The sequence below is a fragment of the Mastomys coucha genome, unplaced genomic scaffold (assembly GCF_008632895.1).
Source record: "Mastomys coucha isolate ucsf_1 unplaced genomic scaffold, UCSF_Mcou_1 pScaffold7, whole genome shotgun sequence".
In the NCBI taxonomy this organism is placed as follows: domain Eukaryota; kingdom Metazoa; phylum Chordata; class Mammalia; order Rodentia; family Muridae; genus Mastomys; species Mastomys coucha.
Window position 1 is genome coordinate 36,194,519 of NW_022196913.1, and position 26,990 is coordinate 36,221,508.

Sequence of the window (26,990 nt, forward strand, 5' to 3'; positions counted from 1 at the left end):
TAAATGCTCCAGTGGTGAATCTTGAAGGACACTCAGAATCACATCTTGTCCTCACACTATCCCTGTCTAAAAGGACCTAACTCTCTCTTGTTTCCTCTCTTACCCCCTCCAACCCAGAAGTCTCACTTACTCATTAGGTGACTGGTAAACAGAAATCACCTGAGTATGATTCACTCCTTGTCCACAGCCCCTCCCAGGAGAGCAGAATTGGCATCAATATGCAAACAGCACCAGGCCCATCCACAACAGTACTCAATACTTTTAAGCTATTATTTTAACTTACTCATTCTCACTCATTTTGACTCTATGTTCTGAATTGGAGTCCTGGACTTCTCCTCTTTTTCATCTCTCGGATATGATTTCAGATGTCGGTGTATATGTCATGACATAAAAAACTTCCTTTAGCATCTTATACACAGTGCTTGCAAAAATATGTGGTTGCCTTTTCTAAAATTACACTTGTTTGAGTCACAAGTCATTAAAGGGTAAAGGGGTAAAGAGTGGGAAAGATATCACATAAGAGCTTTTAAAACTTCTTTTTCACCATCTAAATCCTTTATTTGCAAATAAGTAAATCTGTTCACGAGAGCAGTCACCATTTCAAAGTTGCAAATTGAACATGCCTGGGATCTTCCTTCCATGTACCAAAACAAGGCATTAGATGAAAATATTCTTGATGAAGTTTAACTTGTATGCTATCTTTCAAATATACTCTGAATTTTGCAAGCACACATTCATAGGGTATACAGCATTTATCAATTTTATTAAAAAATACATTCTCTCAACTTTGTGAGCATGTAGCAAACCAAATGTAGTATAAAACTTCATTTGTAAATAAGCAGAAAAATATATTAAAAATTGGCCTTATTAAGCTATTCTGCATAACGAACCAGTTTAACTGGCAATCTCCTTAGAATACCCATAGAAAGAGGGGCAAAAGCTTCTGTTGTGGGGCTATGGGATGCGTATTTACGCATAAGTAGAGCATTTACATTAGCAAACTGTTTCTATTCAAGTGGGAGCTTCTACGATTACTGGAGTGCTTAACTGTGCTGTGGAAACGTACTAAAATTGCAAACATCATCAGCAAATTGCTAGCAGGTACTATAAAGATAGGTATTTTTCAACTCCAAACAAACAAGGCAGTTAAAACAGCCTCACTTTATATTAAACATAATACTTGATGGCATTTTCAATTCTAAAGTCCTATTGTGGATGATCAAAGCCTTATAGAAATTTCAAATTGCTCTGTGAAAGTTTTCTAGTCTATGATGATAAAGTTATATAGCCTTCACTAATGGCTATAAGGCTAGGGTTTCTCTTCCTGGACCCTATGCTGTACCATTCCTGTATGTTACATCTTTGTATGAGTTTTTTGTATGTTACACTTCCAGAGGCATATCTTAAAACTAATGCTGACATTCTTACTATACCAACAGAATGGCTAGATATGTGATTAAAGTTTTAGTTTTTCAGAATTCTAAAGGTCTTGTTTAATTCATTAAATTCTGTTGTGGTGACAGGAAGCATCCATGTTAGTCTGTTTCTTGTTTAGTTGTGGATGGCCTGGGTTTATCTTCCTGACCATTCTGTTATACTTGGTGGCTGAGTGTATGGAAGGACTAGCTTCACTCATCTTCATCAGCTTTCACGGGCTCTTCCATAGGTCTGTGGGGGTTGTCCTCCCATGACTCTTACTGAGAAATTTGAGCTACTTTGATTTATCTGTATTCACTTATCTTTACCTTCAATTTCTTATGTTTCTTTTTTGGTTTGTTTATTTTATGTCTTTACATAGTTTTAGCTTTCATGTTTTTGTAGAAATATTTATTTTAGCAATTATATGTTTTACTACTCGAGTATTCTCTCTTGCCCCTTGATTATTGCTTTTTATAACATCTAATTCTGTGTAGTGAAGATTATGTTCTGTCGAGTCTCTCTATGGAGAGGGGCAAGCCAAGCTGCAGACCTCTGTATGAGGATGTACTCTGACAATGTGAGTAGGGCTCAGCTGTTATCCTAAGGATCTCCATGGACAAGACCAATCATTTAGTCTTAGGAGTGCACAATGCAGGTTTTACCCTCTGTGTTCTGGGATCTTCAATCCTCCCGTCTTTTTCCTTTATGACACTCAAGATGTGGCCCACATACAGCACCATATGTATCAGTCATTAATTCCTCAGCACACAAAATCTCAGTGCTGCCTCAACTGTTGCTAAGATGTGTGAAAGCTTGAAAACTGCTGTTTTAAATCACAGCTTACATTTTCTTTACTCCATTAAGATGACTGAATTGCTCTTTTTTGAACACATGGACAAAATCCCTGGCCCATTCTTCTCCTTAATGTTATAAGTATAAACATCTTTTATTCTTTTACTGTGTTTTGAATGGAGCCTATCGAGTTAGAAACCAATGCATGTGTTCATCCCACTTCCTTGAACTGGAATCCTAATCTCATTAAAAAAGACCTCTTATATTTTTTAATTATTTCATTTGGAATACCCAGGATTTTTTTAATGGAGCATTTAGGCATCAGGAAAAAAAAAATCTTTCTGAATGTTAATTTTAAATGCCAGTGTATAAGTGAGTCATAAACTTGTAACAAAGGAGGCTAAGAAATTTATCAAAAGATGTAGTACAAACTACAAAGATCTTATAAAGCTGATACTAAATGGTGTAAAGTCTCTTAAAGATAAGGTTAAAATGCAGTGAACGGGGAGAAGAAAAAAATTATCTGTACTGGCTGGTTTTGTGTGTCAACTTGATACAGGCTGGAGTTATCACAGAGAAGGGAGCTTCAATTGGGGAAATGCCTCCATGAGATCCAGCTGTGGAGCATTTTCTCAATTAGTGATCAAGGGGTTGGGGCCCCTTGTGGGTGGTGCCATCCCTGGGCTGGAAGTCTTGGATAAGAGAGCAGGCTGAGCAAGCCAGGGGAAGCAAGCCAGTAAGGAACATCCCTCCATGGCCTCTGCATCAGCTCCTGCTTCCTGACCTGCTTGAGTTCCAGTCCTGACTTCTTTTGGTGATAAACCCTTTCCTCCCCAACTTGCTTCTTGGTCATGATGTTTGTGCAGGAATAGAAACCCTGACTAAGACAGTAACCAAATCAATGTTACACAAGACAGTTTATGCTATAGAACAAAGACTCCAAAATTCCATTCTATACAAGGGTAAGTTTAAAACTAGCGTTTATCAAATAACTTAGATGGCTTTAGAAGATACAGTCCTGCAAAACCTGCAGGTAACTCCAGGGGACAAATGGTGGTAACAGGTGACAACAGAGAACTAGGGAGAAACTGCTTCAAAAAATAAAAAATGAAAAAAAGTATAGTATACCTATTTCTCAAGGACTATATATAACCATGTATATGTATGTACACTTATGTGATTTTAAATGTCTATATAACAATGTTGAAAATACATCATGAGTAGATCACTTACCAATGTTGCCTGTTCATTCCATTTTCCATGTGTGTATGTGTGTGTGTGTATGTGTCCATATGTATGTGGTTGCATATACATGTTGAAATCAGAGGACAAACTTGGATATAATTTCTCAAGAACTATCTATCTACCCTGGTGGGTCTTTGGATTTGCTTTGAGAGAGGGTCACTCTCTAGACTGTAACTGACTGAATTGGCTATGTTAGCTGGCCAGTGAGATTCAAGGATCCATTGGTCCTCATCCAGATGCTAGGAAGCCAGCATGTGCCACTCACTATGCCTGCACTTTTAAGTAGGTTCTGGGGATCAAATTCATGTTTTCATATTAGTGTGGCAAGCAATTGACTAATTGAACTATTTCCTCAAGGCTAACCTAATTTTATAATTGAATGAATGAATGTTCTCTCCAGGAAAGTGAGGGAACCATGTCACATCAGATTCTAAGTCACTTTAGATAAAGACATACATGGAGCTTAATACTTCATTAGTATCATCCCCTGAAGGAGAAAGTTATATAATTTTATTATAATCTTAAAATATAAAACTTTTATAAAAGAACCATAACCTGTATATTGCTTCTGGAAAACTTTTCCCTGCTCTAACTCAGGTTGGTTGGTTTGCCTCTGTGTCTCTGCCTCTTCTTTCTGTAGTATTCTATCTTCCTCCTCAGCCTTTGGAGTTAAGAATTATTTTCCAGGGAACAGTGTTCATTGCTTTACCTATTACTCCTTTCCTTTGAATTAATACTGTCCAACATGATAGCCATTTAGTATTTTTTTAAAATTTCTATCTAATTTTAAATTTAAAACTACATTAATTAAAATAAAGTTAAAGAGCCAATTATTTAGTTACAATAAACATATATGAAGTGTTCAAATTCTTCAAGTGGCCAATGTGTACCATCTGAAAACATTATAAATTCAGAAGAATATGCATTGTCTAGTCAAATTCCATTAAGTGCATTTGTTGTAGATTATGGCTACAACCTTGATTCTTTGGAATTGTATGTCAAATCACTGATATCCTTAGTCTTCACCTTATGCATTTTGGATGCTTTAGTGGTCTCTACCCTTTATATGTTAAGTGACTCTCCCCATTAATAATAACAAGGATATCTGAATACATCGCACCACATTCAAAACCACTGCACCAAACATGTGGAAATGTGTCCACTTAGTTATGTGTCCACATATTCAATCACTCTGATTATAATCAATTGCAATGCCTGGCATACAATAGGGAATCATTATATGATTAGGACTGAGAAAGAAGAGATGGGTAGGAAAAAAAAATAAGAAATTGGTATTTCCCAACAAAAGAAAACTAAAAAATTTTCTTGTTGAGAAAATAACAACCAGCTAACAGAAACTCTTTGATATAGTCATCTTTGCCTAAGACAGAGAGCAATATAAAACATACTTGTCATCTTTTCAGAATCCGTACCTGACAATTATTAGCCAGATAATAATATTGTCTGACATTGATATAGAATTAAGTACCAGGACATCTCAGAGATAAGGAATGCTGAAGTGCTGTGGCAATTGATAATATACCTGGCTTGCACTAATATAAGGTAATTTTCACAAGTACTTCAGAAAAAGAACCTCCTCTTCCTTCAAATCTAGAAAATGACAGGGTACTCTCATTGGTTTAAGTTGTTCCTCAAAGGCAACTCCACACACACAAACAGAATCCTGTTGCTTTATTTTTCTGATGTAGGGCAGGTTTAATATTTCCAAAGTAACCTAGAAGTTACTCTGTTGAGGCCATTTGTAAATTATATCCTGATAGGCTATCATCATTATAGGATTAAAAGAAGTTAATGGATTTCTTCCTCTAAATCATTCCACTGGCCACACTAGGCTCCTGATGATGAGCTTGATGCCCCAGCATGAACACGTTTCTTTATGTTATACCTCTGGAACCAAAGGATAAGTCATTGGCTGAGTCCTTTTTTCCCTTGATTGGGTGGTACTATCATGAAAGTCTTGGCCTTGGACAATTACTGTTCTGCATAACAATGGGTCATTTCTTAAGCCTCTCTGGAAAAATGAGGACTCAAATAATAATTCCTCCTAGTACAGTTGGCATTAAGAGCTGTGGAATTCCAAACAGAGGCTAGTTTTAATGTCAGTGTGCTTGGTATGATTATGAAGTACTCAGCTAAAGGATTATGGGAGATGGAAAAGTCCCAGAGGCAGCATTTAGGGCAAACACCACTTAATAAGCTAAATCCCATCTTTACAGAATGTCATGCCACTCAAGGTAGCAAAAGACCGTCCTTTATTCTAGCCTGCTGAGGACTCCTTGGTGTAAAAATGACCAGGGCATGGCAGTACACTGCAAAGCCACACGTTCTGTCTATGACAGACTAATTCTTGTATACCCTAGGATCTATGTGGTCAGTGCAAAAGGCTTTCGGGTAATTGTAGCAACTTTAACCTGCTTCATCTCTATCTCTTCGTGAATTTTTAAAAATGATTCTAGGGCATGATTTCTTCTTGGTCACAGCTGATCTGTCCTACAACAAATGAACTAACAGGAAGCTGGGAATCTTGATAAATGAATGATGACTAGTACTTACACAGCTGGGCTAGAACTAAATGAGAGAGGTTCCGCTGAGTTTCATCTTGTCTTTTTCAGTCTTAAGGAGAAGCAGAGCAGCAGCCACTTGTGGAATGGTAATGAATAGGCATTACTACACAGCAACACTAGGTTGCTAACTGCATGCTCAGGATGAAAGAGCAAAAGGGAAAAGGCGAAAATAAAGACTAGCAGGGCCTAAATATCATCTGGTGTCTGATGGTTGGCTTGGATGTGAACATTTGAGGTGTTTGTGAAGCATGGGAGCATACTACATTTCAGAAAACACATTTACAGAAAGTCTTTTACTTAAAAGTGAACTTTTCATTCTCTCTCTTTGAGCAGAGCTTGGCCTGCTATAGATCTGGAGGTGTGAAGCATACAATGAACTTTATCAGACTGTCTCTGTGGCAACTTTCCAAATCACACATTTCCCTAGCAGAACATTCAGGCTTCAAGAGGAAGGAAGTCTTCTGCTACTGAAGATCATTAGCAGTGCTGAGTGCAACCACTGTCAGTTGCTTTGGGGTTGGCCTCTGATCACTCATACAAAGGACGGAAAATTGCTGGCGCCGCTGGCCCTGTGCCCAGCCTGCTGGACAGCAGAGCCTATGAAAGCCACTTTTTTTTTTAAATAGTCAACACACTAGAAGGGGGCAAAGGGTGGCATACACCCTCAGGCACATTAATCAGCAGGGAATTGATCAAATGTCACCACCTACTGGGATTCACTACCCAAACTCTATGCATAGGAGACTCCTAGAAAAGGGGAGGGCCCAGAATAACACTGAATACATAAAATTTCCTCCCTTCCTTCATATGGAAAGTTCATCTCTGAGGTGTCAGGATAAAACATGAGAACAGCATCTGTCCTTGGAGACCAGCAGGAGTGATTCACTATTTCATGGCACAGAGAAGGGAGGAGGACACTGTAATAAAAGTTTATAAGGTGAAATCTAAATCCTGAATGTCCTGCACCTTAAAAAAACTTTCTTCTTTGTTTTGTTTTGTTTTTTTTGTCTTTCCCTTCCCCTCCCCTTCCTGAGAGAACATAACACAATGTAATTAAATGGCAAATTACTCAAGAAAGAAATGTCTAGACTCATGAAAAAAAAATCTTTGTGCAGAAAACAAAACTTTATATACCTCACGTATTTTGGATGGCCTAATTCTTCCAGCAAAGTTTAAAGCTATAACTACGGTTGTTTAAAAAATAATTTTCATCAGATGAAAGGGTAGTGAAGTGAAAAAACTCACAATTCTAGGGTAAGATAATCTATGGATGCAGAAATTAATTGTAACTTAAGTAAACATAGTAAAATTTGAGGCCATGGGTGAGCTTTTCTCTATTTCTAGTCAGTCTCTGGGCAGGAAATGTGTTGCCCTGAAAATCACAATGCATACATTCTCCCAAATCTTGAGAACAATCCCATTATCCCTCCTATTCATTCATAAAGAAAGATGTCTGCATACCAACAACTGATTCAATAAGGCAGAGCTTAAATCTTGGCAAAAATTTACAATATATAAATAAATAAATTTTAATTAATTTAATTTAGAAAACTTATGAAGGATTAGTATTTTAAAATACAGTGGCTGAAGCTGGGCTTACTGGTGCATACCTTTGACCCCAACACTGAGACAGAGGCATCACAATCTCTGAATTCAAGGCTAACCAGTCTACATAGTAAGTTCCAGGCCATACAGCACAACAGTTTGCCCTCAATGTGTACGTGTGTGTGTGTGTGTGTGGGGGGGGGGTTAAAATGGAAATCAGGAAAGGTATAGAATTAAAGGTCAAAATGTTTGATATAGTTTGAAATTGAACTACCTTGTAGGGATTTCATCAATTAGCACAAAATTTCAAGATATTGTACAAGGTTTCATTAAGGGACTACTGAAGCTATAAAGCACTTAAATGTAAAAGAGATGCTATTTAAAATGCTCCAAGTAGACAGGCTGTGCTATTTTAAGGTACTAATTTCCATCTGGCAGAGCAGAAGCAGACCTACAATGCCGTGCTTCAGAGCAATTGCTCTTAGGTCCCAGGGTGCCAGGGGTTACAGAGTGTCACAGATACCATGATACATCTTCTGTCCAATGGCTCCATTTGGGATCCATCTCTTTTTAGTAATGACATCTATGTGAGAGGCAGCAACTCCCTCTTTCATTATGGAACAAAACACAACAAAACCCTTCATTTGCTGTGCTTTTATAAGATTTGGTTTAGGTTTAGGCAATAGTATACTTTCAATATGAACATAGAACACTATTCTTAAAGTAAACCTATTGAAGAGCAACTAATTAAGTTATATCACACTCAATAACTCCTAAGCAACTACTTTTTAAAAGCCAGATGATGCATTCATATCGTTAAAACTTCAAAAATTAACAAGGCATGTCCTTGAAATCTCCCCTAATTAGCATCTTTTCCTTCTGTAACCAAGCAGTCACAGTTTAATTCTCGTTTTACTCCCTGTTTGGCACCACAAAATCTGCATACTATTCCAACCTTGCCACTTCAGTTTATCATCTCTGAAAGGAGTTTGTTTCATGAATATCCTTTTACATTTTGACAGTTGTAAGAAACCACATCATAAATATGTCATCATTTAAACTGTTGAATTTAGACATTAGCTTTCTATTGATGGGGATGGCCTCTCCCTTTGGCTAAAAAAGGCGGGGGGACAGCAAAACTGAGGAAAAGGCCTTGAATTTTTAAATCTTGAATCTTTTAAATTTATGATTCTGTCCTGCAGCTGTACAGCCTATGTTTAGCTTTATGGGACTCTAAGTTTGTCATCTATCTTTATCACAAACACTGCTGCACCCTGTTTTGAACTTTTATATTTTCTAACAAGTAGCTTTTAGCAGTCCTCTCTGTACTACGTAGAGGTGGTAAGATAGTAACCACCACTATCCCCTAAGAGGTTTCAATGTTTTATAAGCAGTAATACCTTGAGGGTCCAAATAAAAGCTGCTTAAGTTCAGATATCCTGCAGTAAGCTATAAAAACATTTCTAAGCTGTTTAAGATATCAGAGATTTTAGTTAGAAGTACTGAATTCAAATACAGAACTTGCTACTTGCTGCTTGTATTTTTCTGGCAACTCCTATTAATCTCTTCAGTCCTCGGTTTCATACAAAGACCCCCCTACATAGGTCTGCTCTGAATGTATAAGATAACACACACCTTTGCAAGAGGTAATGGCTTCCAAAACTCTTGAGATAAAAGTATGTATGTATAGATGTATTATCTATCTATCTTTCTATCTATCTATTCATTATTTTATTTTGAGACAGGGTCTTGACCTGTGACTCTGGCTGACCTAGAATTCTATATATAGACCATATAGACCAGGCTGGTCTGGAACTTGTAGAGTTCTGCTTGCCTCTATACACCTCTTGAGTGCCAAAGACATCCTCTACCATACTGACTAAACACATGTATATTTTACTTAACAGGAGGACTGAGAGAGAAAGTGAGGGGAGGGGTGGGGATATCAGACCAGGGTTAAGTGTTCACTTGGGCTAACAACCAGGGCAGTGGTGCTAGATGAAGAGTCTGTCACAGTGTCTTTTTGAGGACATGAGTCTACACTAGCTGGAGAACATGAAGAGTCAGCCAGATAAAGAACACAAAGGGACAGATGGCCTGGAATGGGGCAGCGATGGCTAATGGCTGAGGTAAGGACAATCCCAGGGCAATGTTCTCCATTTTCCATTCTTGGAGCAGTAGAAGGAAACCCCTAACTTTTGGGGAGTGGGTATGTAAAATTTTGCCTTGTTTTTATAGGAAATAATGTGAAACAAAGTTGAAATATGGGGATAGGTCAGGAAAACATGGTAATTCATGCCTGCAATCACAGCACTTAGAAGGCTGAGGCAAAAAGACTACCATGAATTCTATGCCAATCTGGTTACATATAATGAGTTTCAAGCCAGCCTGAGCTACAGGTAAGATCCTCTCTTAATATGTAAATGAACAAACAAACAAAGAGCAGCAGCAATAATCACAAATAGCCCAAGTTATGATACTGTGAGCTAGTAAAAAAGCCTCCTAATATTCACATTTGCATTACTAAATGGGCTTGTATCTGTTAAGTCTAGATGACCTATTTTTTATGCAAAAATTTTGCTTTATTTTTTACATTACTGGGACCTAATGTCAGTTACAGATAGGCAAATATTTCTGTTTCCTATATCCCAGCCAGAACAAAAATCTGTGATGTAACATTTTCATTATGCAAGACTTGCTTTTTACATTTCAGTAAGAATGCCATATAGCCTTTTCTGAAACAAAATGTCTGGGGTGCTAATGAAGGAAAAAGTTTAATAAGCTTATTTATTTAAATCAAATTCTCCAGTAAGAAATGGAGAATCTGATGATGTCTTTACTTAAAAGGCCATGTAAATAGTTATCTGTCAAAATTCCATATCCACATGAACAAATAAGTGCAGTTCAACAACATCCCCTTACTGGAAAGTTGAGCACTCATGTTCCCATAAGAACTTTTAAAAGCCTCAAAATTCTGTGTCTTCTCTGGCTTACTTCTCTCTGGACTCCACTGATGCTTTATTAATGGCTCGCTTCATGTCATCGTCTCCATCTTCATAAATTTTCTTTAGAACAATCATTAATCCCTCACTAGGATCTGCCTAAGTGTCATAGGAAGGTTTTTCTTTCTCTTTGCATTCTATTTCCACCTGAGTTAAGTAGTCCCATCGTGTGTTTTCCTATTTCTTTCTACACAGAATAATAACTGTGTCAGTCTTGACTTTTTTTGAACTGTTTTCCACAGAGATAGGTTTCAAAAAATTGTTCACAATCATGGAGTAATTCTTGCCATTGAAGTTTTTTACCAAAAGATCAAATGACCTCTCTGTGAAATGTACCTGCACATTCTCAGTGGGAACCTGATGAACTCCACTTAAGGTAATGTAGATTTTTACAAACTTATCTGACTGATCCCATCCATAATTACTGATTTTCACAGTGTATCCTGTTGTAAGAGGAGAAACCACAGCAGCTGGCTTTTCATTATCAAGTTCTGGTTTCTTCTGTGACTTCTGTTGCATCTTGTTCTTGAGTTCTGTCTCAATCTTGGATTTTTCACTTGTAAGAGCATCACGCAGTCTTTTCCTAGTGGACTCTCCAGCAATACTTTGACCTCTTCTAGGTCTTTCTGCAACTCCTCCAAAGCTGAAGCCATACTGTCAGACCCGAGGCTGGAGCTGCAGTGGTGCACTGAAGCAGACAGGAAGAGCCGAACAGGCCACCCACAAGCGTCGCAGCGCCCGCAGCGAGCTCCACCAACCCGGCATGACTCGGCAGCCCTAGATGACCTATTTTTATAAATTTTTAGAAGTAAAAAGTATTTCTTATTTAAGTAATAATTACAGGTTAGTGCAGAAATATATGAATAGTAAATGATGAAGCCTCAGGAATAAAATTTTAATAAATTTGCCTTTGATTGTTGCAATCCTTTAAAGTAGCAATTGCCAGTAAAATGTATTATATCCAGAAATATGATGCTACCAACGTAAGGCCAGGGCTTTTCAATTTTTTTTTTACACGTATCTGAAAAAAACAATTTCAATGTCTTATCAGGCTCAATACATTCAAATCTTTTTTCACAGTGGTTTTGTTATATTGAAAACAATGTTTAAGCCTGGACTCTGATTTCACATATAAAGGGCAGTAGAGGCCTAAGAAGTGCTTGCCTGAGGTCAATGTGTGCTATATCATCTTCAACTTAACCACTGCTGCCTGTGTCACTAAACTGGGAGGCCTCCACGTTGCTCCTTCTTTTTAATTCTTATCTGCAGTTCTGACTAGGTATCTATTATTTCTATTACAGTACAGTACAGTATTTCTATTATATTACTAGGTAAAGGATTTTAGAGTTTCACTGAATTTGCAAAATACTCGGGAAGTGCTGTTGTGGCCTGTCTTTAAGCAGAAATGCAGCAGAAATGCCGTCAACTAGTTATTTCAGTTTGCAGAGGAACAGTCTCATTTTCAAAGTTGCCTGTCGAAGGGAGGCTGGGTGAAAGTATTTGATGAACTGGTCCCATTGATTTTTGCTTTTCCACTCAAGTCTTTATAGAATTCCCCTTTGCTTTTTACAAAATTTTCTGGTCTCCTGCAAATCCCTCATCCTTCTAAGCCAAGCTCTCCTTCAGAATTGAGGACACCTGAATTACATAAATCTCTATCACAAAGTTACATTTTCTGTGCAGACCAAGAGCTGTCAGGAGGAAGGTAATGAGGAAGGATAGCTTGACAGAGGATTTAATGGGATGCAGCTGCAACGCTATGCTGCTCGCTGATAAGGCTTTGTCTTAAGTTTACAATAGAGAAAGTTTTGAGAAAAGCCCAAAAATTCTTATAGAGGAAGTGAAGGTCTTCATATTTTATTTGTTCAATTTCCTCTAACTCTTGCAATTATGCTCATAACAGGTTCAACGTTCAGAATGTTCTACTGTGATATTTTAGGTCTTTTAAAAATAAAATTTAAATAACAGTAAAATGTGTAGAAATAGTACACCTTAGGGAGAAGACATTTTGTTTATTTAGGCTCACCACATGTTCAGATTAAGTGAAACCTGGAAAACAGAAGATCATCAAATGCTTATTATATTTGTCTATTTAAAGTAGGGGTAGGAAAAGACCTTTTATAATGGAAGGGCAGTATCTAGTTCTCCACAGCATTCTGTTACCATACAATTAGATAAATGCAAAATGGAAAACTCCAAATATTGCATTTTATTCAAGATTCAGATTCCAGAACAGTGCAACGCTTCAGCTTCTTAATCTGTTTATTTGTTTAATAGTATTACTCAAAATGAAAACCAGTGTGGGAATCCTTGGACACAAACCTGGCTTTTCTAAAGACAGGAATGCATCAGGATTAACCTCTGTCTGGTAGAGAAAGATATGAGGAAATTCTCAGTAGGGAAGGACTTCAGCTTTTGACAGCAGATACTCAGACCCCATCAGTGGATTACTGCAGCGGAGTCAAAGAGTTAAAGCTAAGGCTGAACTCAGTCTTTTCAGGCTAATGAAGCCTTCTTGGCCAAGAGTTCCTTCCCCAGTGATGGGGAGAGGCCTAGAATGCATGTACACAGGAGCTCTGCATTTTCCACAACTCTACACAGGACCTGCAACTAGGGATGCAGTGTTCAGAGGACATTCAGGCCTCACAAAGAGCAGATAGGAGGGCTGAGAGCCCCAGGCTCAGTTGCCCCACAATTTTCTGAGGGGACTGATATACACGAACAATGCAAAGAGGGAGTTAGGGTGAGTGAGGGGCAGGTGTCAGTCTGGAGGTATTATGTGCAAACCTCCCACCAATGAACTTAGCAGGAATGTTTAGTCTTGCAAGAAGCCTCTACATGCAGGAAAAAGGTAATAAAATGAAAAGGGAGGAAGCTCTGCTCTCCTTTCCAGCAAGGCTCCTCCAACATCTCATGTTACAAATTTGCAAACTAATTACTTAGAGCCAGACATATTTAAAAAAAAATCCCCTTACAGCTAAGTGAGCACAGATAGTCAGACTTGAAACAGAGTAGTTGGCTCCAGACTTACATACAGTTCTGAGTTTAAAAGTTTAATTAAGGGGAATCCTATTTGCCATATAGTTCTTTCAAACACTAGCATTATTGAAATTATTTCTAACAACTTAATTGATATAGTGAATACCTCAAGTAATGATTATGCAGCAATTAGTTCAACCACCCCCTTCCCCATAAATTTACCTCTGTGAAAATCAGGGCTTGACACGTTTTCTTTAAAGAAATAAAGTATCAAAAGCAGCTGAGATGCTCATTTACACAGGATCATTTCTGCATTAAAGCTGGGGGAGGGAGTAAGGGCTTCTTTCCTCCTCTTTCTCTCCCCAGGAAAGAGGAAGGGGGTACGGACAGCCTTTGGTGACTCATCCTTTGGAACAGCATTCCAAGTATGATTTATTTAATATAGCTCCATAAATCACCTAATGCAGCAATAATCTCAAGATCTGCATGTAAACATAGCTATTAAAATACTACAATTACTCTGTTTACTTAGTGCTCATAAGGTATATCTCATCATGGCTTCTTCCCTGAGGTGGGGCATTCAAAGGAGCGTCCAAATTACATATCCCTCTAGGAATGCTGAGCCTACATAAATGCTGCAGTACCTACATATAATGACACAGTGTGTGACTAGGAAAGACATGCTTAGATCGTTTTAAAGCTATGTTTCTGCTACATCAAGTTGCTGTACTGGTTTGGAAGTCTAATCCATTTAAAAATAAACTTGGCTATGGCTCCATATTATTAATTACTGCATTTTCAGTTCAAGGAAAAAAAAGTGGGTACATCCTTGGACTACATTTGTTTCTGAAATTTGGTCTGTAACAGCCACAAAACATTTATTTTTAAACAAAAAGTGAGCCAGGGAACCTGGATATATATGCCTTTTGGTAATACTTACTTTTGGCTTACAAGACTTAACTGGTAATCTGTAACTGTAAGCAATCATCCTTTCGATTAGTACTGGGTTAAACACTGAGAACCACCTACATGATCCCTAACCTCTATAAGGTGGTAATCCAGTATTGGTTGTAAGCTGTCAAATTTATTTCCCTTTGGTGAAATATACCCTGTATTTAATTAGCAGTCATTCTTGATACTTTATGGAGCTGAGCCTGAGTGCGGTGGCTTTAACATTTAACCCCTGACCCTTAAATATTTACCAGCTTTTAAAATGGTTGTGTACAATTATCCCTTCAAGTATATCCCAGATCCATCATTCTGACCACTCTGGTCAACTCCAAGTCATATGCACTGTTCTGACTAATGCTGGAACTGGACATAAAATCCTGTTGTTCCCCAAGGAGCTCCATGAGGCAAAGCTGAAAGCACTGCTGGCTGTCCACATGCCACCTGTGGAAGAAGGGGCTAGCTGTAAGGGACACATGAGGAGCCTCCAGCACAGGAAGGGTGGGGCAGGTTTGTTGCTGTGGGGCCTCTGGGAAGCCCAGTGAGCCCGGTGGGAAGCCTCTGAACCTATGCCATTCCAACATGGAAGGACGCTTTTGGAAAACTGAAATTATTTTTTTCTTGTTTGGGAGGCATAGTTTTTTAAATTGCCTAGAGTTTTTCCACAAATCAGGATGCCCCATTAAAAACAATTTCAGGAAAGAACTGTTTATTTCTATCCTCTTGTCAAACTCCTACAATATCTATACATAAAGTAAGTCTGCTTTACATGCTAGAATTCTAGAATGATTTTTTTAATTAAAACAAAGGGAGGTGGGAAGGGAAAGGCCCTAATTAGAAATATACAGTTTAAAGGATAAATGGATGCTGGCTGCTGTTTTGATGAAGTGTAGCTAGGCATGGAAATCACCCTAGATCATTACTTGTATTATAAATACTATTATTGCTCTAGATAATTTCAAAATTAACATTTTAAATAGGTATGAAATAAGCACAGGAGCCATAAAACAGCTTTAAAATGGCAAAAAAACACCAACAAGAAATGTCAATTAGGTTTTTGCAAGTAGAAAGAAGTGAGAGAAATAGAGCCAGAAAAAACAGAAGCCTATATCCCAAAAACCCTCTATAGCCTCAACCTGGTGCAAGGAAAGGAAGAAGAGGAGGAGGCAGTGCACTACTAAATGTGGGTTCACAGCTAAATTGAAGCCAGATGGTAGTCTTTCGATATTTTAAAACTCAACTGGGTCAGTGGCACTTCCACCAAGAATACACAAAAATAGGTTCTAGGTGCCGATGGTCAGTTGATCCAGAAACCCACTTCTTGGAGGGAGTCAAAACCTGCACATGAGTCAACTAGTTTTTAAAAAGAAAACAGAAACCTGTAAACTAGTGGCAATATGTGTGGTCGTGACTGGACCTCAGTGAATTATTCGGGTTGGGTAAAATATTTCAGTAGCTGTCTGGTGCTTCCTAAATGTGCTGGTTGCTTTTTGTCAATTTGACATAAACCTAGACATATTTGGGAAGAGGGAATCTTAAATGGGAAAATGCTACCACAGGACTGGTCTAGAGGCAAGCCCCTGGGTTGTTTTCTAAATTAGTGATTGACAAGGGAAGGCCCAGCCATTTTGGTTTGTGCCACCCCTGCAGGTGGTAAGGGATAAATGGGAGAGCAGCCTGAGTGAGCCACAGCTCCAGTCAGTAAGTATCATTCCTCTATGGCTTCTGCTTTAGTTCCTGCCTCCAGATTCCTGCTGTGAATTCCTGCCCTGACTTCCTTCAGTGATGGAGTATGCCCTGAGAGTTGTAATAAACTCCTCTCCAAGTTGCTTTTGGTTGTGATGTTTCATCATAGCAATAAAAAACAAACAAACAAACAAACAAACAAACAAACAAAAAACACTAAGAGACTGGATGTGGCTGCCAGTTATTCTTTGGTGTGGTGGACTACTGTATCATCCCAACGAGTGCATGGATAGTTCAATGAACTAGCATGGACTAAATTTATGAATCAAATTTCTTTCATGTTTCCTCAAGAAAGAAACACTGGAAAACAGTGCACAAGATTTGGATATCAGAAATTCAACAAGGATCCATTTAAAAATCTCTGGGATTCTTTTCATGTGTTAGTAAGTGAGGTCTCAGTGATGGGAAAAGATCCTGCGCAGTAAAAAGACAAGGCTGTTAAGTCACAGCACTTGTCTCTGGGAAGTGCTAATGTGTTCAAAATGCTAAAAAGAAATGGGATTCGCTCTCCTATAATCCCTTGCTTTCAGAACATCCTGAAATATTTCAAGGCATTCCTTGCCTGGCCTTAGTTCAAAGGTGAACCTCATGCTGGCAGGAGGCTGACCAAGTATATTTCAGTCATTTTAAGAAACACAATACTGGAAAATATAGTATGCTTTCTTTAAAATTCTAACTGAAAACAAAACTTAGTGGGGAACCCAAAAACTAAGAGTAGCTGATAACCAAATGCTGAGGTTACTGAAAATACTGATTCTTACTTAAAAATCAGTTACAGGGATTACAAGTAATATTAGTATTTTAACTAAAAATCACCAGATCATATTTTTTTAATGAGCTGCTTTTTACATCTCCAAACAAGTTCAATCAGTTATTAAACATATTGCCATGGACAATGAAGGGCAAAGCTACAAGAAAGTAAATTAAAGTTTAATATTTTGGTTATGGGTCCCTGCTTTCTCTGGAATGCCATTACTACAGAATTTTCTCTCCATGACCATGCAGGTACAGAAGTATGTACCTGCATAAGGTACAGAGAAAGGGAGAGAAGCCTGAGATAAAACCTGACTCAGGTACTTTCATTGGCCTGAGGACTATTCTAACCTATCATTTGCCTCTTCTCCACCCTAGCTCTTATCCCATTGCCCAGGAAGTCCTGCAGCTACCTAACAAGATTGTTGTAAATGCCACTTCCTCCATTTTCCATTGTGCTAATTCAGGAACTTCCTCCTATCTGGTCTAGATACTCTCAGGAGTGGTGTTCACATTTAGGTGTGACATACACAGGCCCCTTTTCTCAGGCTTATCAGCCATTCTAACCATTTTCTACAGCACATACTTACTTTTCTATTCTAAGGAACTTTTTATTTCAAACTTTGGAACTTTCTGTACAATACGTTTAAGGTTGCTTCCTTTCCTACTCCTATTTTTGAAAAGGTGGCTACAAACTTCCTCTCAGAAGTCTTTTGTGGTCAATGTTAAGGTGGTCTGAGTATATTCTACCTCCTTTCTAAGAGAAAACACAGGTTCATTCTTATCCTAAGGCCTCTCAGGGACTGCTCACAGCTCTACTCTAGGAACATGGGCACAACCCCATTCCTCTAAGTAGTAAGTGACCCATCTCTAGCCAGAGACACTGAAGAACAGGTTTGTAGGGACTGTGGAGGAAATCCAGGCCAGATCATCCTGATCTTTAGAAGAAGAGTATGATTCTCACTGTTCCTGCCAGCTGGACTGTAGTCACAACAAGGACAACACTGCAAATAGAGAAAAAAGAGACATCCTGGGTCCTACGTAGCTCTAGGTCAGCCAATAAGAAGAACAAGTCCAACTCCAGGTGTCATATAAAGACATAAACGTATATGTGTATATGTATATACTTATGTATATATGTATATGTGATACACACACACACACACACACACACACACACACACAAAATTAAGGTCAAAGTTCTGGACTTAATATGTTCTTATACTTGAAGGAAGCTAAATATACCCTAACTTCTAAGGGTATCCTAAGCTTTGCTTTTCTAAGGCTGCAGTACAGATACAGAGGCTCACAATGGATGGGGTTTAACAAAATAGCTAATCGTCTTGTATGGTGGAGGTCTGCCTGACTAGTGGAAGAGATGTCATAAGGATCCCATACCCAAGGGGATCCTCCAAGTTACAGGAGATGCTAGCTTCCAGTAGGTCAACAGAGACAGTTGCCAACCCAGCCACAGCTATGTGGATTTCTAGGTTAGAATGAATGATCTGGGAGGGAAAGCTATAGTACCACAGACTTGGCTGTATAGGAGCTCTCTCCAATGCAAATGGTTTGCTGACTAAAGTCAACCTGGCTAAGATTCTTGTTGTTTCATAGAATCATTTCTGATTCTTTCAGGAAAGGGAGAAGAGGAGAGAATGTCATGTGTACATAATCTGCAGGGAGCTGTGGTATCAGCTTGCTAGACACAGTCTTCAATTATCTTAAGCAACTTTGTTTTTTACTCTGTTAATAAGCTTTATCTTCAGTATGAGTGTATAGATATTCATGACAGCAAGAACTATAAATTCAGTGGAAAAGTCACTGCCCATGTTTTCCTTGATAACAGAAGATGGACAATCAGAGTATATTCCAAACACCATGATTTATAATGTCACATAATTCTCAAATCCAAGGAAAAGAAAGACAACAACTGTACCAGAGTAAAACAAGACATAACTTATTTTAAAATTTTGAACATTTGTCTTTGTAGAGAAAAGAGAGGCAAGCTAAGTTAAAAGTAATGGGGGAATGGTTTAGGAAGCAGAGGTTCTCTGCATACTTTAAAATTCTTGACTACAAACTTTTATTTCACTGGTGAATAAAAAATACAACTTGTGCTGGACATGGTGGCACACAGCTTTAATCCCTTCACTTAGGAGGCACTTAGAACTCACTCTGGAGACCAGGCTGGCCTCGAACTCAGAAATTCACCTGCCTCTGCCTCCCAAGTGCTGGGATTAAAGGCGCGTGCCACCATCACCTGGCGGTTTAAATTTTTATTATTTTAATTTTATATATGTGTGGGTATGTGCACAGCAGTACAGGTGTCCATGGAGGTCAGAGGTATTGAATCCTTCTAGAGCTAGAGTTACAGGCTGTTGTTAGCCACCTGGTGTGGATACTGTGACCTTCTGTAAGAATACATGTAGTTAACCACTGAGGAACTTCGCTAGCATCTATCTTGTGGTTTTAAACAACATTACTTTAGGTAACTCTCACATTCTAAATCCTTTCCCACATTTTCCGCCCTTATTATCTCTCTCCACATAATCCCAATCAACACACCAACCACTAACCTCAGTATATCCAGTACAGAACATGACCTCTTTTATAGTGAACATATGTTAACCTGTGTATTTCTTAGACAAGAATATTCCAAATGTACCACGTGCCTCTTGTAAGGATAGCTTCCAATCCTAGAGCCAATATCAATGTATGCCTTTTGCCCTGCACTAATAATTACTTGATATATTTTATGCAACACCTCTGTCTACTCAGGCTGAGCTTCAAGTTTGTGCTGCTTGCGGTTTGGACAGATGTGGATCCTGTTCCAAGAGTACACAGTTGTATGAGAAGGTCAATCTCTTAGAAGAAGAAAACTGTGAGACAAGACTTATTGAAGAGACATAAACATATAGCAATAGACAGAGAAGGCACTACCTACCACATCTTGTGCTGGGAAAGCTTCTCTAAGGAAGTGCCATTGAAATGAGCCCCAAGGCTGAGAGGTGGAAGGATGTGGGGTTGGGGGGCAGTTCTGGCACTGCTGCTGGTTTAAGATTCTTGAAGTATGCTGCAAGTCATGTCAATGACTAATCTTCACGGCTCCTTGATGTCTGCCGAGTGACATGTGGACTTTTCACCACTGCTTCAACTCTCAGAATCAAGCACCAGTATCTCTTCCCACTTCACCATTCATAGTGACTGCTCCCAGCCATGAGGCTTGAAGGTGAATTCCATCTTGCACTGTCTGTTTACAGCCCTCCTGCTCTCTCTGCCTCTTCCCATCAGTTCTACGTTGGGAAGCATGTTACTCTGACTTTGGTAACTTATGTGCTGCTCCTGATACCGACTACTATCTATGCAGTTTAAGAAAGTGCTCTAGTTCTCTTGCTTTACTGTGTATCCAGCCATGTTCTTGGCCTAGATTTTTATGTTAGGGCAAAGCATTGCTCTTTATTCATATGATCTGCTTACATTTTTACTGAATTATTAAGGAAATACTCAGTGAACAATTGCTATCAGGCACACTGAAGGTCCTCTGTTTGATTCTTAGTATTTAGTAAACAGATGAAAAAATGGTGAATTTCAGAAAATAAATCTTCTAATTCAAACCTTGCTGCTCATAAAGGAATATGACCCATGTTAAGTATATGGGCTATATGGTTTTATGGTCATACAACTCCAAGCTATGCTTGTCACTGTGCAGACAACATATGAAACAATTTAATGATATCATGTCTATGTCAACCTTTCATATTGGAGCTAACACAGGGTAAAGGATGAAACAATATTATTATTTCTTCTATTCTCTAGACTCAGAAATTTGTTGACAGAATTACATGACATCTCCTTATTTGTAACTCCATTCTGAACCTTCAGTAAATGTCTCAAGTTAAATAGAATAAAGCAGCCATTGAAAATATCAACCCTAGAATTATTGTTGCTATTTTCCCTTGAACTTGATTTTCCTAATCTTTTCTGCTCATTCTATAGACTATACTACAAGAATTACCCTATTATATGAAGATAAACAATAGATGAGATAGAAGTTGTTTGCTATATTATATAAACCACATATTGAGATTATTACAACAAGGTTTTGCAATCTTTTCTGTCTGTCTAACAAAGAACTTTTTAAAATCTTTTCATAGAGCTAGAATTGCTCAGAAAAGTAGGTGTTCTTTGCAAAATATGAGTTCATTTTTCATAAGAAGGAAGTTAAGCATTAAAGGGCTTTTGTGCCCAAAGATTTTTGCCTGCATATAAGACACCATTTGTTTCCCCATATGTGACCCTCTGTGTTCCTGTTTGGAATGTCAGAATCATCCTCTTCCTCCCTGTGCTGTTCCCCTTCTTGTAGGTCCTGGGCCTCCTGGGGACTACTTCCAAATAGAGGCATGGGCTGGAAGCAAGCAGATGGCAGCCTTCTGAATAGTTCTTCTTGTGCCAAGCTGCTATCGGATATAAGAATGTTCCCAGACAGTGTCTATTACCCTAGTTGTGTTCATTACAAACTCATTACCATGGACATAAGTGTCAAAATACCTGTGGCCACGAAGCTCTGCCTGTGCATGGTAAAACTTTATCTCAGCCACCAAATACTACCTTTTATCTTTAAAAGTTTTCAATTAATTTACAATGCTGGCTTGTTTATCAAAACTGGAAATGGGCCAGGATTTCAGGGTATTTGATGAGCTTTACAATAACCCTGAATGCACCTGTTAATTTTGCCTCTGGGTAAACAGTTGAAAACTCCTCAGCTATTTCCTCAACTGGGTGGAAACAAAGAAACATGAGATTTTTTTTTTTTTTTTAAGGCTAGATTAGGGAATTGGAGATGCATTAATTCAAAAAGTGAACAAGGTCAAATGAGGGCTAGGAGGCTAATAAGCACAGAGCACACAGCAGAAAGCTCCCAGCAGGGTAAGAGTTCACTCAATTTATCCAGCGATCTATTCCAGACGCAGTCAATGATACATTATTGGATCCAGACCTGCAACTGCTTCCTAAGACCAACCCTTCTGGTGTCACGGCCCTCCCTTTGAGAAATATTGCTGTTACCCAGACCTGTGCGCAGGGCGGGCTTGCTCAGCTGGCAACCCGCTGACTTTTGTTCTCCATGATGCGATGCTCTCTAGCACTCCCCTCTCTGCTGTGGGAATTAGGTAGAACCACCACCATGCAAACCGCAGAACACCCAAGTTGATCCTACTTGACGAGATTGTTAGTGCTTTATTACATGGAAAGCCAATCCCAGGGATAACACACTATAAACAACAGCAAATGCTCTATCCAGTGGCTGCACAAGGGTTAGGACTTTGCGAGATCTATTGGAAGAATTGTGGACAAGGATGTCCCATCAATCACTCTTTCTTTCTTACACGTCAGAAAAACAGAAAAAAAATTAAGGAAAGAAATGCAACATAAGAAAGATATTTTGTTAAGATATTTTGTAAACTCCCATGTCCATTCTAAACAGTAAGAAGGCTGAATGATTAATTGTACTTAATGCTGTCTTCTGACCTCTCACTATCAATGTGGACAGCTGTGAATATGAGAGAACAGGTCTTTTATTACAAGGAAAAAGTTTTAGATTTTTCCGATACCATTTCAACATGAAATAGCATTTCTGGTTTTTCCTTTTATTTTATTTTTTCTTGTTTTAAAGAACTGAAAAGGTGAGTAATGCTGGTCAAGGGGAGTAACTCAAGGGCAGAGTGTTTGCTTACTGTGCACGAAGCCCTCAACTAACCTTTAGGATTCCTGAACCAGCTCCCTACCTCTCACTGCCCTCCCCCACACCACCCCATTGAAAAGAAAACAAGAAGAAATCCTCTAACTAGGAAGCAGAGTTCATAGAACATGAAATTCTTTTATGTCCATAATACCTTCTTATTTGGGGAGAGTCATGCTTTCAAATGAGCAAACAACAGGCTACTGAACAGACCCCACACCTCCAGCCACACAAGTCCTTCAGCCTGGGCAGTTTCTAACCCAAAGGCAGCACAGCAAGTAACAAATCCTAAATCAACAGTTCATTTCAAGGGCACCAGAGATGGGGCACCTTTTTTGGCTAGCACCTTTTTACTTTGCTCTGGGCTATATGCATCTTTCCCTTATAATTAATTGATACCACAGCTCAAGAAGGAGATAGAACTCAAAGTTACATGTCTATATTTCTTATCCTGTACTTCTCTGGAAGCTGAAGTTTCAAGAGCTTATAAAATCTCATTTGAATAGGTCAATGCAAGTATATAGTGTGCATCTGAGAATTTAGGCACAAATACAAACTTCCCAGTGTTTCCTTTCAGTCAAGATCCTTAGAACGCTTTTGTTACAACAATAAGAGGCTTTTTTGATAAGGACTAAACTCAAGGATTGGGGGAGGGGAGATGTTGTTTGTTTTGTTTGTTTACTTTGTTTTGTTTTAAAGGCAGCATCTCAAAAGGATAAGACTAGCCTCAGTGGAACATGACTTGAACTTCTGATTTAGGGATTACAGGTCAGTATAGCTAGTTAACATGAAGAGGCATGGGATTAAATGTGGTGCCTCGTACATGCTGGGCAAGTTCTGTACCAACTGAGCTATGTCCCTCAGGGTCAAGATGTACAGGAAACTTTATACATCCTACATAGTGAAACACTTTCTGGCCTATGCCAGACAGCAAACCAATTTAAAAGAAGTATTTCACTAATTTTCTACAAGCTTTTCCTTTTACTACAGGGTATAGTTTTCAGGATTGGAAGATGACTTAGGAGTTATGAGCACCCGCTGCTCTTCCAGAGGACCCAGATTACAATGTCAGCACTCACATCAGCTTATAACCACCCATAAATCCAGTTCCAGGAAATCCAATGCCTTCTTCTGGCCTCTGTTGGCACTGCACACATGTCCTGCATAGACTTAAAGCAGATGAAACAGCCACACACATAAAATTATTAAAGAAAAAAAGATACAGCCAGACAGCCTCCCTCTGTCCTGCTCTCCTTCCCCATTCCTACCTCCATCCTTCTTCCCTTCCTGGCACCCAAACACTGGGCTCCACACCATCCTCCACATTAGCACTTAGATTCCTAAAGCTCCTTCTGCATTGTTCTGGCTTTGATAATTTAGTACTGTATCTTTTATTTTTACCTAGCTTCCCTGCTAGTTGTAGTTTCCTTGTTGCTAGGAATGGAGAAGGGCAGTGAGAAATTGAGTCTGGTTATCAATTAGAGAATTGGTTTCATTGAAAGGGAGGAGAAATATAGGTGCTCTGTGAAAATCCCTTTCACTTTCATTCCTCCTATGAAGTGTGACTAGGAAACTGCAAAGTACCTGAGATGACAAACACAAAGACCCAAAGACCGGCGGGGCCTTTTTGTAAAAGCTTGGCACCAGACTATGTGATGTTTGTGTGTGTGTGTGTGTGTGTGTGTGTGTGAGAGAGAGAGAGAGAGAGAGAGAGAGAGAGAGAGAGAGAGAGAGAGAGAGAGAGAGAGAGAGAGAGAGAGATTTCATGCACTTTTATTTGGAACAGGACAGAAAACATGATTTCAACCTTTCCAGATTACCCGTTTAGAGCTATGGAACTTACCCAAATTTCAGAGACTAAGTGACTGAACAAAATAGTGATTAGTTTACTAAACAGAATACTCATGACTGATAATAGGCTTAAAGCAGTTCAAATTTGGTTAATTTGAACCATGTACCTAAGTGGCATTATTATCAGCTTGATTTACGCATAGGTGGTAAAACATATAAATACCATGTGGAGCAAACCTACTTATTCCTTTTAAAAAAAATCCCTTGAGTTGAATGAATGAGTCATGCATGCAAGGTGTATTTTTTTTTAAAGTTATTTCCCCTACTCTGATATCAGTGCCAAAATTTTTCTCCACCTCAGTCCTTTAGCACTATTCAGAGGCAGACAATGCCACCTCTGTTCTTAGAGCATGGACATGGTCAAGAGAGGAATAATATTACGATGCCATTTGGAGTAGGGCCGCTAAGGTTGTGTCAGCATTTCCATTATAAAAACCCTCTTTTCAAGGATTAATATCTCAGTTGTAAAACTTCACACCCAGGAAAATTTGGTGGCAGAAATTATTTCAGTGTGTAAAACTAGAAAATGTGTTCTTCTTAAAAGACTTATTTATGATGTAAGTCATTTCAAAGTTATAAGAATGATGATTTGTGTGTGTGTGTGTGTGTGTGTGTGTGTACTGTGTATGTGTTTGTGTGTGTACTGTCTGTGTATGCATTCACCAGATTGAAACTATCTTAATGGCATTAGTTTACATGAATCAAGGGCAAAATACCATTTGCCAAATTAGGATTTCAGACTTAAATTTCCTGATTTTGTAGCTAGGAACACCCAAATACAATATTCTAGTGACAAAAAATGTGTTATATTTCAGCATTAATCTCTCCATGCTCATCCTTTCTCAGCTGTAGTTCTCAACTAAGAGAGACTTTCTCCAGAGGCACACATTATCTAGAGACATTTGCAGTCACTGCAGATGGGGCTGTGTGGTGCTGAAGTGGGTGCTATAATCCACACTCAAATTGTCCCCACCTGCTGTCTGGGAATGCTTCTTCATTTTGTTTCTCTTTCTTTTTAGATTTACATAAAAGAGACTTGGAAGTCTCAAATTAGGCTATTTCTGAATATTTCTAGTTCTATAATTTCTTGCCAAAGGTGATTTCTTTTAAAGCACAGAGATGACTAGGAAAAAGAAAGAAAAGATGAGCAATAATGGCTGTATGTGATGGTTTTTTGGTTTTTCTTAGAGAAAAAGGGGGAAGGGTTGAGAGGCCAGAGTGTTGAGGTGCCAGAAAAAGCTGAAGTCCTCATTCACAGAAGACATCTATTTGCCCTTTAAACACGTTCAGTTCCTTTGGTTCATGTACACCAAGCTTGTGGAAAAGTAAGTGTTTTACATGTCTGTTCCAGCAATCAGGTGCGGCTCTACTTTTTGCCAGGCAAGATCTTGGGTGGCTCTACCCACCTTAATAATCTATCATAGAAAAGGCACAGGACCGGCATAGGTGAAAATGTTAAAGCAAAGTCCCCATTTTGTTCCTGGACATAAAAGCCAATATTTCAAACCACAAATTAAGGAGCAAGTCTCAGTCACATGGACCATTACAGGGAAGAAAGCCTTCCACAGTAAAGAAAAGGCGTAGAGTAAGAAGCGGGAGGGTAGCAAGGCTTGCTCACCTGTAATACACAGGATGCTTTTTTTTTTTTTTTTTTTTTTTTTTTTTTTTTTTTTTGGTTTTTTGAGACAGGGTTTCTCTCTGTAGCCCCGGCTGTCCCGGTACTCACTCTGTAGACCAGGCTGGCCTCGAACTCAGAAATCCGCCTGCCTCTGCCTCCCAAGTGCTAGGATTAAAGGCGTGCGCCACCACCGCCCGGCTCACAGGATGCTTTCTATCCTAGTGACTCTGAAGCTCAGGGTTCACGGTAGGGTTAACTGCTTTGTCATCTATAGCGTCACAGATTTAAATAGAATAAAAACATTACTTTTGTTGGACAAAATACAGTCTGACCAGGAGGGGAATGACTAGAAAATTTATATGTAAACAAGAACACATAAATTTAGTCTTCCAGAAATAGGTACATTTGAAAATTGATTTAAAATTCAGGCTTTAAATAGATTTTACATAAGTATCATTTATCTTCCTTGCCCCCCACCCCAGACTACTATAACATATCTAAACAAACATATGTGTACATGGATTTGAGATGTGAGGCACTGCATTTATAAACACCTACTAATACCTAAATTGTAGGTCTGTATATCTAGTTTCTCAATTGCAAAGTATTCCCAGAATCATGTCAACACTCTCTGGAATTCTACATGGCTGAACAATGATTACCTTAACATTTTTGGATATCTAAATTTCTCTGTAATTGGAAGACTGTCTCAGGGAGTTAGTTTTATACTTCATGAACCAAACGTAGTGGGTGACTACGTTTGATGATGC

The 26,990-nt window shown here is 38.7% G+C and overlaps 1 protein-coding gene and 1 pseudogene across 1 annotated transcript in view; both read right to left on the reverse strand.

The window, feature by feature from the left end:
- The window catches only part of Gmds (GDP-mannose 4,6-dehydratase), a 567,052-nt gene that overhangs the window by 204,828 nt on the left and 335,234 nt on the right, over positions 1 to 26,990 (reverse strand). The gene's annotated exons all lie outside the window — the stretch shown is intronic.
- Positions 10,553 to 14,049, reverse strand: LOC116081426 (annotated as a pseudogene).